We start from the raw sequence: 15,111 nt of genomic DNA, 5'->3' as shown, positions 1-15,111 counted from the left end.
AAACTAGCAGGGGGCCTAAAAGGGACTCCTAAAGGGACAACTGCTAGGTCAAGGGCAACAATGGAGACTTAGCCCATTATCACCTCAACTAAGACTCCCTACTCTTTGCTGATTTTCACCGATGGGAGGAGACTTGGTATATGGAAAGTCACTTGTGAAGGATGAGTCAACAAATGGATGTGAAGTGACCTTAATGATTCTTTTCCTAGAAAGAGGTTAAAAATTTAGATTGCTTGCTCTTTAAGCAAAGTTCAAAGCTCTCTAGGATAGGGAGGTGAGGATTTAAGGGCTAGGTTAGAGGAATATGCCTTGTAAAGGGTTTTCACAATCCCTAGAATTCTTATTGAACTTGATTTCCCAAGTGGTTCTTGAAGAATTAACTTTTCAAAGATATGGGACCACACGGACCAAGTGGACGCAGGCTAGGTTAAGGGAAGGGAGTCTAGCAACCAATGATGATCTTAACCCAGACAAGGAAGCGGAAAGGATCAAAACAATAATTTCCACTTAAAGGTGTCAAATTGATCCTATGAGGTACTAGCCTAGGGAACACTAGGGCAATGTTTGATCTCAGAGCTAAGGCTTGGGATATCTCGCAATCCCACTGTTGTAATTTCTTCAAATTTGGAGGAGACCTTGATGACACACCAACGCAGTAGAGGCTAGGAGATCGAACATTTTGTATGGCTACTTTGTTGGGAAAGTGATGCCCTAGGTAACCCAAGTTGGCTAGAGAAAGGGAAAGGGGAAGAAAAATGGTTCTTTGAGTGACCACGTATTGGTAGACCGGTGCCTAATCCCTTGGGGAGAATGGATTCTAGGAGGACATAAACTGTACCTATTGCATGGGACATAAACTGTACCTATTGCATGATGCATCAAAGGAGTGGATGCCACATTATTCTATAAAACTTAGAGATTGCTGATGATATTTCATGGATCAGAACACCTATTGTAGAAGGTGTGGTGACAAGAAGAAGAAGATGAACAAATTATTGGATTTATAATTATATTAATTTGTACTTCATCGAACGGAGAGATTCTTCTATTACTGTAATTATGTTTGTCTCTAAATTTCCTTTAGGCTTAAAATTGACACCTTTGTGTCAATACTTTTCAAAAGAGGACATGTGAAAGGTCATGTTCTTTGTGAGGTCAGTGGGATTTGGTGATGTGCTATATGCAGCGAGTCAACTGACACTTCTGCAGCAAATATTGCAACTAACATTTCGGCAGCAAATATTGATGTCCAAGTTGTGTTTTAGAAACTATACATTTTGCAAGGTGAAACTCAGTTTTCTATGGGATTCAATTTCCGATTCTATAGGCTCCTAGTCTATCATTTGTGATTCAAATAGCCAATAATCAGAAAGTTTGTTTGCATGTTGAAATGCCACAGTGAATTCAGTTTTCGAAAGAACATTGAATCTTTTGATTGATGATACTTAAGTTATTCCAGGGAATTCATTGGTAGCCTGGGCCTCTTTTTCTAACCCGGCCAGGTTAATGCTGGCTCGGTATTAACCCGGCTGCCTGAACCAAATCCAAGGCCGAGTCAATTTTTTTTGGCCTGGCTCGGACCAACTCAGTCGAGTCGGTTCCAAGCCGGCCGGTTTTGAAAACAGTCGGTAAAATTATCCGTAGGAGATTTCATTCAACATACATCGCTCATACATTGAGAGATGCTATATAGAAACAATAATTTCACAATTTCACAATTATGCAATGCAACAATTAGCCCTAGTATAGCGAAAATCCCATTCCAATGCATATGACAAAGTAAAACAACAAATAACATTAAATGTGTGTACTTATATGTAAGAGAACATATCTAACCATCAACGATTTGACAATAAAGAAGCTCCAAGATAAGAAAATCCAATCCAAACATCAAAATTCATCCATGCTCGAATTTGCCCTCCAAGAAAGACGTGTGAAATTCTCAAGAGAGAGAATGATCCAATACAAAGTGATGATCCAAATGAATTCACGTCTCTCTTATTTATACACTCATTAGGAGTTCGAATTACCTAATTTGAGCCTACATTAGCCCATCAACCAAAATAATCTGCAAATAACTATCTATTGGTGACAAGCCCACCAAACTATCTCATAAATAAAATAATAAGCCTTCCAAGAGGTCGAATAATCAATAATGCATGTTATTGGGCTCTCTGACAGGCCTGATGAAGTCCATAAGTGCCAAAATGATGAGTTGGACTTCCAAAAGTAATGGACAAGGGGTTGGCCCCTTGTTCTCCACATAATAAACTTGTGACGCTCCCAATGGCTGTGAGGGCGCATAAGTGACCTCATGGGTCTCCAAGTAAGTCGAAGATGCCTGTAGTTCATCTTCAGGGTCTCAGAGGATGGTGTAAGTGATGCCACATCAACATACAAGTCCTGGGTCATCTGCCAAGTGCATGGTACAATAGTGGGGCAGGCTGGGCAAAGGTGAACCAGGTGCATCTTCCTCGTCCAATAGATGAACCTTGAGCAATCTTTGAACATCTTTGGGGATCCATGGAGTGCTATCTACTGCTATGGAGGCCCATGGCTCTCAACACACACCATACATGTGCCAACGTAACCCTCTGGGGGGTTAGGACCTTGTATAGGGAGACCAAACCTAACATGGAGACCACCTGCAATCCTGCAAAGATCCAATGCATCCCCTAGCCTTCCAGTCCAACAAGTCGTCAAGGAAATCGAATAAAAGAGTTTACAAGCAATGGACAACAAGTGGGGACTTCATAATGGTACGCCCTTCCATAATGGGCTTTGGCATATGCTAATGTCTCCAAGCTCCAAATGGGGTTTATAATGTATCCTATTAAGTGGTTTCTACTTTTAAAGGGGATAATTGTCCAAGGTACATCCTTCAAAGGTGGTGGCATGTGGTAAAGAGATGAATGGAGTAGGGAATGAAAAGGGACAACCCTAGGCCACATGATGGGGTATAAGGGTAGCTAGTAAGAGGAAAGCCCACTCTTGGGTATATAATGTATTGGAGGGAGCAATTGTGGTACATGAGGTGCCCTTACCTTGATTTTTCCACCCTTCTTTATATGCTTTTTTCCTTTTATGATTTTTCTTTAATTAACTGCTTGGGGCTCAAGGGGTAAGAGCACGATGAGTGAGGTATAACAGTGGATACCCCCTTTTAAGGTAGGGTGGTTCATTGCCCACCATGGGTTGGGACAATCATGGGTTCCTATATGATGAAGGAGGCTCATAGAACCTGTAGGAACCGGGGTGATGGCCATGATGATTCCTATATGATGAAGGAGGCTCATAGAACCTGTAGGAACCAAGGTGATGGTTATGATGATGGGGCAGAACTCATGTATTGGCTTTTCCCCACGTTTTAAATGTGTTTATCCCGACCATCTTTTACATTTTGTGGTACATTTCCTGTTGAATGTGGCCAATTATGCTTTTACTTTTCTTTTTAGCCGCATCAATCCCCGGGGCATCATTCCAAGCCCGACCCAAGGTGTGGGTAAGGGTAAGGGGAGAGCTAGCGGAATGTGGACCCAGGTGGGAGAAATGATGAATGGTGTTATAATGAGTGGGAAGGGGGCAATATATGTGGATGAGGGAGCGGGACCACACAACCAAAATCAGGGTTTCCCATGAAATACCATCCCTAAATCCAAATGGTCAATAAATGAGATCCCACGGGACTAGAATCTAAGGTTAATATCCAAAACCACACAATCAAAATCAGGGTTTCCCATGAAATACCATCCCTAAATCCAAATGGTCAGTAAATGAGATCCCACGGGACTAGAATCTAAGGTTAATATCCAAAAGTGGTCTAGGGGACAAGAGCACCGACCTAGCCCATTTTTTCTACGAATCCCCCCATTAATTCATGCCCAGAAGTGTCCATGATAAGCAAACTTCAATACTGTTAAAATTGGCAACTAGTGCCAAACTCCACATGGGCCGTCTTATTTATGACCACTGATATTTTTCTTGGATTCCTCTCTCCGAGAGGTGTAGGATTAATCTAAAGATCATTTGATTCTAACATGTACAAATGATGTTATGAATTTATTTTGATTATGGTCAAATTGTTAAGGTCGGCCAACAAACTTATGTAGGCTCAGAAGCCCAACAATCATGTCTATTCATCCTCAACGTTGCATATAAATAGAAGGTGACTTAGCCTCATTTGGACACACTCATCTTCACACTTCTCTCTCCCTCTCCTCATTGATTGGGTACGGATTTTTGGGTCTCTCTCTCTCCACGTTCGAAAATTTAAGAGAGCAAAATTCAAGGACGCCGAAACTTCAGGAGAGCGAAATTTCAGGACGCAAAAATTTCAGGAGACCGAATTTTTGGACAATTGACCAGCATGTGTTGACCTCCTTTGACTGCGTTTTTGTGAGGGCTATCTCTGTTTGGGCAGGCTGCATTTTTGGGCACAAAAATCGAGGCTAAACGTTGACTGCAGCTAGGGCTGACCGTAGGTGGGATGTTTGACTAGACTTTGACTAGGTTGAATTTGAATATTTTGAGGGCTGTTTTATCTTGTTGTTTGGAGGCCGAAGTTGATTGAAGTTGACCAATTTGTTGAGGGTCAAATCTGCCTTGTTGACGAGCGTTGACTTTTCTGGTTAGGACTCTTTTTCTACTGTTATAAATTATCAGATTTGTAAATTGTACTATCTCTCTCTGCTGAACTATTGAAGACTAAAAGAAGATTTGATCAAGGGTTTCCCCACATTGGGGTTTGTCCCTAGTTGGTGCCACATCTTGTGTCCTCTTGTCTTGGCTTGTCTTCTACTATTTATGTTTATATTCTATCTGCATTTTACTATGATGTTGATGTGATTGCTAATCTGAATATTGATACTGGGCTAATAAAGAAATTGAAGTAAAATTGCTCTAAAGCATAGAACATACCATTGTTGGCTAAAATTAACATGGAATCAGAGCTGAGGTGAAGACAAAGCCCAAGAAAGAGTGAAAGAGCAATCACCAAAGACAGTTGGACAAGGACAAAAGGTTCAATGGGTTTCTCATCCTACTTCCTGGTTGAAGACAAACTCCATGATAAATCTGACTATCATGGATGGAAGATGTCTCTTGATTTGACCTTAGAAGAAAAAGAAGTGATGGACTATGTGCAGGGTAAAATCCCTGAACTTCCTTCAAATGCACCGGCTGCTGCGAAGATCAAGTACCATAGGCCTGAAGTCAAAACAAAGAAGATTATTAGGGATTCCATTGATAAGCATCTGGTGGCCTACATCTCTGAATTGTAGACCTCCAAGGAGATCTACGACAGGTTGGTAGGCATGTTCAAGGTTAGTAATGTTAATCAAATTCTATTTCTCAAGAATAAGTTGAAGGATATTAAGAAGGGCAAGGACGAGGATATTCAATCCTATTTCTTGAGGATTATTGAGATCAAGAATGAGCTACTCTAGATTGAAGAAGTCATTCCTGACAGGGAACTTACTCTCACCACACTTCGATGACTCTCACCCGAGTGGTATGTATTTAGAACCACTGTCCTCAACAATGATCGAATTCCAGGGTTTGAAGAATTGATGTCAAGATGCATTCAAGAAGAAACAAGAATGGTGGAGCGAAATGCCTTCTAATAGAAGTAACCCCACTGCATTCTCCGCTCATGCCAAAAGGAGAAATAATGCATGGTCTAAAGGTCATTTCCATGGAAATCCTGGATCTAAGGGAGGAAGGAAGGGCAAGTGTTTTATTTGCAATAAGTTTGGCCACTATGCAAGGGAGTTTCCAAATAGAAGGGACACATTGCATGATGGTGATCACAATCATTCCAGGGGCAACTTCAACAACAACGATCAAAGGAATGGCAGGTCCATTGGCAAAGGAAAAAGGAACGCGGGACATCAAGGAAATGGTCGACCCTCCAAGAAATCAAGGAACTCCAGGTATGAAGAATCAAATGTTGTTAACAATAAGCAAAAAGAGTACTATCTTATATCAGCCCACTCCACTGCCTCTCCTCCGGACACTTTAGGAAATTGGCTGATTGATAGTGGTGCCTCAAGGCACTTCACCGGATACAAGGAAGCCCTCTCTAATTTGATAGAAAATGATACAAACTTGGAGATCATCCTTGGTGATGATGTCACCTATCCCGTGAAGGGAGTAGGGAATGTTACCCTTCAATTTAATCAAGGTAAGAATATCCATTTGCAAGAAGTACTATATGTACTTGATCTCAAGAAGAACCTGGTGTCCATTTCAGCCATGGAGGACAAAGGATTCAAGGTGGCATTCATCGATGGAAAGGTACATGTTTGGAAAAGAAATTTTAAAGATGCTTTTACTCTTGGGTTCAGTGTTGACACTTTGTATCAATTTGGAGGAAGTCCATCAGGAGCCATGTCTTAGCACCGGAGGTTTGCCCATCTTCATTATAAGGCCCTACCCGATGTGAGACAAATGGTGACAGGTATGCCCGAGTTCAAAGTAGAGCATGAAGGTGTATGTCCAGGATGTGCCGAAAGAAAACTTACAAGGGGACCATTCCCCTCAAGTAATATCAAGACCACAGATATATTGCAATTGATCCACTCCGACATATCTATTATGATGCCCGTAAACTCTTTGGGAGGATACTTATATTATCTCACCCTTACAGATGATTATTTTCGCAAGACTTGGATCTACTTCTTGAAGAAGAAGGATGAAGTGTTCACCTAGTTCCGACACTTCAAGACCTTGATTGAAAACCAATTCGAGAAGAAAATCAAGATATTGAGGACTGCTAATGGCACCAAGTATGAATCCAATGAATTCCAAGATTATTGCAGAGAAGCTGGCATTAAGAGGGAGACTACAACGCCATACACTCCTGAGCAGAATGGTGTGGCTGAAAGGAAGAATCGCTCTATTGTAGAAGCAGTTCGTGCCATGCTTCATGATCAAGGCCTTCTGAAGTTCCTATGGGTTGAAGCTGCAAATACCGCTGTGTATGTTCAAAACCGATGCCCTCATCAAGCATTGGACTCCAAGACTCCCGAAGAAATGTTCATTGGTAAGAAACCCGATGTCTCTCATTTTAGAATTTTTGGAAGTCCCGTATATTTTCATGTGTCGAAATAGAAAAGAAGCAAATTGGGTGCATCTGGGAAGAAAGGAATCTTTGTGGGCTATATTTAAAATTCTAAGGGATATAAAATTTATGTGGTTGGTCAAAAGGAAGTTGAGATAAGTCATGATGTTACATTCGACGAAGATATGGCCCTCAGGAAGATCAACAACCTTCCTATCCTAAGGAAGGACAAAGAAGCTGACATTGGAAATCAGGGTGCAAAAGAAGACGAAACGATGCCTGATGTTGATGAACCTATGGATCCTATTGATCCTCCTCTTCATGAGCCCTCCTCCTCCAAAAGGAAACCCTCATGGCTTAGGGAGACTCTCGAAGATGCCGAGAGACACATTGCACCAAGGGGGACTTTCCGTGAAAGCAAGAAGCCGAATAGGTATCAAGGATATTTGACCGCCATGAGCACTATCATTCAAAATGAGCCTTCATCATTCGAAGAAGCTGTGAAGCATCAAGTATGGAAGGATGCTATGAATGAAGAATACGAGTCAATTATGAAGAATGATGTTTGGGATGTGGTCCCTAGACCCCAGGACAAATTGGTTGTCACCTCTAAGTGGCTCTACAAAATCAAGCATGGAGCTGATGGAAGTGAAGACTCTCTCATTCACAAATGTAAGAGGGAGTTGGCTTCTGAATTTGAGATGAAGGACCTAGGACCGATGCACTATTTCCTAGGGTTGGAGGTCTGGCAAAAGCCAGGTGAAATTTTCCTCTCTCAAGGAAAATATGTTGTGAAGATATTGGAAAGATTTGGGATGGTGGACTGCAAGCCTGTGACTAGTCCGATGGAACTTAACTTTAAGATGTTATGTGGTAGTGCTGCTGGACCTGAATTGGGAAATGCTTCTGAGTATCGTTAACTCATAGGAGCATTGATGTTCTTGGTGAACTCTTGTTCGGACATATGTTTTGTAGTTAACACATTGAGCCAATATATGGTTGAGCCTCATCATATACATTGGATTGGTGCCAAGAATCTTCTAAGATATCTTCGGGGCACAATCACTCATGGACTGAGATACATTGCAGGAGATGTGAGACTGTATGGTTATTCTGATGCTGATTGGGTTGGTAGTGTGGTGGATTGCAAGAGCACTTCTGGATGCTGTTTTTCTTTGGGTTCTGCAACGATATCCTGGATGAGCAGGAAGTAGACATCGGTTGCCTTGAGCACCGCCGAGGCCGAATACATAACTGCTAGTATGGTCTCCTATGAAGCTGTTTAGTTGAGGAAGCTCTGCAGTGAGCTGTTTGGACATGTGCTGGATACCACCATGATCCTCTGCGACAACCATAATGGGATTCGATTATCAGATAATCCCGTGTTTCGTGATCGCTCCAAGCATATAGATATCAGTACCACTTTATCTGGGATATGGTACAATGAGGAGCAATAAGGCTCCATCACATTGGGACTGATGAGAAGGTCGCGGATATTTTGATGAGGCCCCTGGGGAAGGTCAAGTTCTTGGCCTTCTGAGAACAACTTGGAGTCATGGAGATACCCTCTTATGAGGGTCCTGTATGAGATGGACATTGAGCTCTGGGAGCTTCGGGGGCTTGGGGTACTTCTTCGAGCGATGAGCAACCATAGGGTGAGAGGTTTAGCCTTCCCCTAGTGGTTTGCTGTGTAAAAGGTGAGTGGTTCAACCTTCCCCTAGTGGTTTGATATGTACAAGGTGAGTGGTTCAGCCTTCCCCTGCGATACCCCTTGGCGACATGTAGGCAAGATGAGTGGTTCATCCTTCTCCTGCTGAGACATCCTACCCATGCATTTTGGGACTCATGGGAAGTACCTCTCATCTGGCCAACGAGTAGGGAAATGAGAATAGGGACCATAGTACTACAGATGGACGCATCGTGTACTACCATACTCCCTATGCTAGGATGATTGATATTGATCTTGGATCAATTGGAATTGACTTCGGGTCAGTAAGAGTGGTATGAGACACTCTCTTTTGATTGGAACCAACTTCGGGTCAGTAAGAGTGGTATGACACACTCTCCTTTGATTAGGACTGACTTTGGGTCAGTAGAGAATGGTATGATACATTCTCGATCACTTCTTCTTCTTCATAGTTCAGCAGAGCAGAGCAGTGCATTGATGGCAGAGATAGTACAAATTGGCAGATGGATTACCAGATGGAGTTCTCCCTAGTTGAAAGGGAGTGTTAAAATTGGCAACTAGGGCCAAACTCCACATGGGTCATCTTATTTATGGCAACTGATATTTTTCTTGGATTCCTCTCTCCGAGAGGTGTAGGATTGATCTAAAGATCATCTGATTCTGACATGTACAAATTAAGTTATGAATTTATTTTTATTATGGTCAAATCGTCAAGGTCAGCCAACAAACTTATGTAGGCTCAGAAGCCCAACACTTACGTCTATTCATCCTCAACGTTGCATATAAATAGAAAGTGACTTAGCCTCATTTGGACATATTCATCTTCACACTTCTCTCTCTCTCTCCTCATTGATTGGGTACGGATTTTTGGGCCTCTCTCTCTCTGCACATCCAAAATTTCAGGAGGCCAAAATTTCAGGAGAGCGAAATTTCAGGAGATCGAATTTCTGGATAGTTTGACCAAGCATTGACCAGCATGTGTTGACCTTCTTTGACTGCGTTTTTGTGAGGGCTATCTCTGTTTGGGCAGGCCACATTTATGGGTACAAAAATAGAGACTAAACGTTGACTGTTGACTAGCGTTGACTACAGCTAGGGCTGACCGCAGGTGGGCTGTTTGACCAGACTTTGGTTGGGCTGAATTTGACTGTTTTGAGGGCTATTTTATTTTACTGCTTGGGGCCGAAGTTGACTGAAGTTGACCAATTTGCTGAGGGTCAAATTTGCCTTGTTGACCAATGTTGACTTTTCTTGTTAGGGCTTTTTTGCTGCTATTATAAATTATCAGATTTGTAAATTGTACTCTCTCTCTGCTGAACTATTGAAGACTAAAAGAAGATTTGATCAAGGGTTTCCCCACATTGGGGTTTGTCCCTAGCTGGTACCACATCTTGTGTCCTCTTGTCTTGGCTTGTCTTCTATTGTTTATGTTTATGTTCTATCTGCATTTTACTATCATGTTGATGTGATTGCTAATATGAATATTGATACTGGGCTAATAAAGAAATTGAAGTAAAATTGCTCTAAAGCATAGAACATACCATTGTTGGCTAAAATTAACAAATACTCAATTACCAAATGGCAAGGCATACCTTTAGGTTTTGGAGGCTCACATTCAAACATACGATCATGATAGATGGGTGAGGGACCTCATGGCTGGCTTAGGTGGTAGAGAAGTGGCACAATGAGTTAGTTGGTGGTTGCAAGAAGTTGTGGGCTACCGGTTGAGGACCATCTTGGAGAAATTTTTTCTCCTAGGGATATCACCCACAAAGTTGTGGATAACATCTGGCTCCAACTGGGATGTTATCTCTCAAAGAAGTGGACGAAGCTACTCGAACGGGAGGTCATGAGAACTTCAGCAATCTCTTGGTTATCGTAGACCTATTATTGCACATACCAATGATTGAACCCACAGGGCAACATGTTTTTCACGGTGTCTTATGATCACCTATGCTTAGTGTTAGGCCATAAAAATCAATAGAAAAATATATGCAAAATTTACTTTAAATGCATCTAGTCTACCATGGGAAATATCACATGGTGTTAGTTCTAATGCAAAATTTACTTTAAATGCATCTAATCTACCATGGGAAATATCACATGGTGTTAGTTCTAATGCAAAATCAACATGCAATGCATCCTACTCTACCATGTATATGATACAATATCAAGTCTCAAGGAAAGGGGTGATACGACTTAATTTGAACGACTCAGGCCAAAGTTTGTCGTTGAGTTTAGCAATGTAATAATAGTCCTCCCCAACTTTTCCATGAATCTTGACAGGCATTGGGTCTCTATCAACCAAGACCAAGTCCCCGACCTTATACTCTTTTTTAGGCTTCCACTTTCTGATTGTTTTAGACATTCGTCACTTGAGAATACAGACCTCTTGAGCCAGGAGAATAGGAGAAGGCTTCTCAATTTCATGTGTTTAGTAATATGGTCCAAGCTTAATCACATGAGAGAGGTAGCTGGGTTCCCTATAAAGGATAAAAGGGTTTCCATTAGATTGCGGGATAGTAACATATGCTAAATCCATTTAAACATGACCACCAATAGTAGCCCCCCACTTCCTAGATAATAACATTCCCCACACATCAGGAATATCAATGATGACAACATCCATGAGAAGGGATATGTCGGGGTTCCTAGCCAAAGAAATCTTAAGGTCTTTTATGAGACCTTCCACCTCCACAGGCTTGGAGTTAAAACCACATACCTTCTTATACGGCCGAGTGATGCTGAGACCCAATTGCTTCATAACTTTTAAGGGCATAATATTTGTGGAAGCCCCTGAGTCTAACATGCAATTGTGTAAGAAGAGGTCATTGGTAGCCAAAGTGAGTATAAATGGTTCACACCCAGGGGTTCGGTCAGGAATATGAATGTTTTGTAATTCTTCTTCTGAATTCCTAGGGGTTTCTTGATTTGTTGTTGTTGCTCTGGAAGTTTTGCAATCTGTTTCAAAGGAATGGGTATAGTTATTCTTCCTACGACAACCCCTATGTGAATGTCAAGTTTAGCCTCCTTTCCCTTCTCTTTCTTTTTGATGTTTTCTTTCCTTGGAGGATCCTTTTTTGAATTGCTTTGGTTGGGGGATCCTTCTTGGGAGGAATTTCAGGGAGAGACTCCTTGGGAGGGGCTTGGTTGGATAATGAGTCTTCTTTAGATGGTTCCTTAGAGGTTGTATGGTCTTTGTTGTTTTCCTTTCGTGAATATTGGACCCCTTTGAACCTTCCCTTGCTATCAAAGTTAAGAATAGATTCTTCCTTTTCCTCCTTAAGGGTGACCTCACTAATGGGAGGGTGTGTAAATTATCCTCCTAGCAAGATGTTGAAGATGTCAGATTCGAAAAGGGAAGCCTGTTCATCAACTTCTTCACCCTTACTTTCTCCCTCTTCACTTTCCTCATCTTCCGAAGATGAGTCTGGCTCAACAACATTTGTTGTAGCGAAAGTGTTTGGGAATTGAGACGAGCTTAGCCTATCTTCTTCACTTTGCTTTTTGGGAAAGGGTTTTCCTTTTGGAATATAACTAGTTTGAGCCCTTTTCAAAGCAGTGATTTTATTCATGATAACCCTGTCACGTGCGTTGGCTTCCCCGGTGAATTCCATTTTGTTGAGGATGGCAAGGAGGGTTTCTTCATGTTGATATTTGGACTTCTCCTTCTTGATTTTCGAATTTGGCTCTAGGGTGGTCAGTGACATCTACCTTCGAGATTCATAGGTTTTCCTCAATTTCCATTGCTATCTCTTTGCCTTTAGCCAACATGGAAGGCTTCTTGTCCCTTAATACGCAGGTTAAGTAGCCACCCACAACTTTTATGAATTTATCAAGAATATTAGCTTTGAATGGTTTCAAATGATTACGTATATCCTTGACTACCCTATCAAACTTTTGAATGAATTCCCGCACGTCTTCCCTTCCCTTGGTTATTTGATAGAATTTTTCGATGTTAAAGGTTCCTTGGGCATTGCACGACCACCTCTTCATGAATAGGTCTTCAAAGTCATCAGAGTCTTCTATGCATGCAGGGGGGAGGCTAAGGTACCATTATTTTGCTTGTCCTTCAAGTGATAGAGCAAAAAGCATCATGAGCCTATCTTCATCAAAGATCATCCCAGAGGACATTTGCCAATAGAATTCCTCAATAAAACGATGGGCAGTCCAAGTAGCATCTCCTTTGAACTTGGGTAACCATCGGTTATATTTTTCAGGTGGTGGTTTGGGATCATCACTCAATTTCAAAGGGTCAAAGACACTAACTAAGTGTCTTTCACTTTTGGTCATCTTGGGTTGATCTTATTTTGGGTCAGTGTTAGAACTAGATGGCATCTTTGGGGATTGATCATCGACTCTCTCAAATTCAGGGAAAAGGGCGGTTCCAACAGGTGATGGAGTTCGCTCTCCCCTTTTTGCAGCAACCCTAGTTAAAGGAGGAATGTTGTCGCCTTCAAGTAAACTAGGGGTTTGGACAATGAGTGGAGTGCTAGAGGAATGCTTTATAGATGTCGTTAATGAATCAATTCCTCAATGATTCACTAGGGAGGTAGATCTTCTTCCTCCTCGAAAAATGACACCAAAATGTTACCGCTCAAATTAGCAGGGGGCCTAAAAGGGACTCCTAAAGGGATAACTGCTAAGTCAAGGGCAACAATGGAGACTTAGCCCACTGTCACCTCAGCTAAGATTTCCTACTCTTTACGGACTTTCACCGATGGAAGGAGATCCGGTATATGGAAAGTCACTTGTGAAGGATGAGTCAACAAATGGATGTGAAGTGACCTTAATGATCTTTTTCCTAGAAGGAGGTTACGAATGGAGATTGCTTGCTCTTCAAGCAAGGTATGAAGTTTTCTAGGATAAGGAGGTGAGGATTTAAGGGCTAGGTTAGAGGAATATGCTTTATAAAGGATTTTCCCAATCCCTAAAATCCTTATTGAACTTGATTTCCCAAGTGGTTCTTGAATAATTAACTTTTCAAAGGTATGGGACCACATGGGACCAAGTGGACCCAACCTAGGTTAAGGGAAGGGAGTCTAGCACCCAATGATGATATTAACCCAAAGAAGGAAGGGGAAAGGATCAAAACAAAAATTTCCACTTAAAGGTGTCAAATTGATCCTATGAGGTACTAGCCTAGGGAACACTAGGGAAAAGTTTGATTTCAGAGCTAGGGCTTGGGATATCTCACAATCCCACTGTTGGAATTTCCGAGGAGACCTTGAGGACACACCAGCGTAGTAGAGTTTAGGAGATCGAACTTTTTGTATGGCTAATTTGTCGGGAAAGTGATGCCCTAGGTAACCCAAGTTGGCTAGACTTAGAAGAGAAAGGGAAAGGTGAAGAAAAATGGTTATTTGAGTGACCACCTATTGGTAGATAAGTGCCTAATCCCTTGGGGATAATGGAGTCTAGGAGAATGATGAGAAAGGACTTCGTTTCTTGGTCAAGGAGGCCTCAAGGACTACTTCGCTTGGCCTTTAGGGCAAGAAGAAGTGACCTCAAAGATTTATACTTCGCTTTGCAAAAAGAGATGGCTTATCAAGATAAATTCAATGGTAGAATTATCCCTAGGATATTTCATTCAACATACATGGCCCATACATTGAGAGATGCTATATAGAAACAATAATTTCAAAATTTCACAATTATGCAATGCAACAATTAGCCCTAGTATAGCGAAAATCCTATTCCAATGCATATGACAAAGTAAAACAAGAATGGCATTAAATGTGTGTACTTACATGTAAGAGAACATATCCAACCATCAACAATTTGACAATAAAGAAGCTCCAAGATAAGAAAATCCAATCCAAACATCAAAATTCATCCATGCTCCAATTCGTCCTCCAAGAAAGAAATGCGAAATTCTCAAGAGAGAGAATGATCCAATCCAAAGTGATGATCCAAATGAATTTATGTCTCTCCTATTTATACACTCATTAGGAGTTCAAATTACCTAATTTGAGCCTACATTAGCCTATCAACTAAAATAATGTGCAAATAACTATCTATTTGTGGCAAGCCTACCAAACTAGCTCATAAATAAAATAGTAAGCCTCCCAAGAGGTCAAATAATCAATAGTGCATGTTGCTGGGCTCTCTAACAGGCGTGATGAAGTCCATAAGTGCCAAAATGATGAGTTGGACTTCCAAAAGTAATGGACAAGGGGTTGGCCCCTTGTTCTCCACATAATAAACCTGTGGTGCTCCCAATGGCTGTAAGGGCACACAAGTGACCTCATGGGTCTCCAAGTAACTTGAGAATGCCTGTAGTCCATTTGTAGGGCCTCAGATGATGGTGTAAGTGATGCCACATCAACATACAAGTCCCGAGTCATCTGCTAAGTGCATGGTA

General features: G+C 41.5%; 1 protein-coding gene across 2 annotated transcripts in view; it reads left to right on the top strand.

Annotated features, from left to right (window-relative positions):
• The window catches only part of LOC149244666 (large ribosomal subunit protein mL101 (rPPR4)-like), a 118,934-nt gene that overhangs the window by 69,189 nt on the left and 34,634 nt on the right, over positions 1-15,111 (top strand). The gene's annotated exons all lie outside the window — the stretch shown is intronic.

Source organism: Pinus tabuliformis, chromosome 8 (genome assembly GCF_031772625.1).
Source record: "Pinus tabuliformis cultivar Carrire ecotype Pingquan chromosome 8, CPIR1, whole genome shotgun sequence".
NCBI lineage: Eukaryota > Viridiplantae > Streptophyta > Pinopsida > Pinales > Pinaceae > Pinus > Pinus tabuliformis.
Note: the sequence above shows the minus strand (reverse complement) of the source record. Positions and strands in the feature narration are given on the sequence as shown.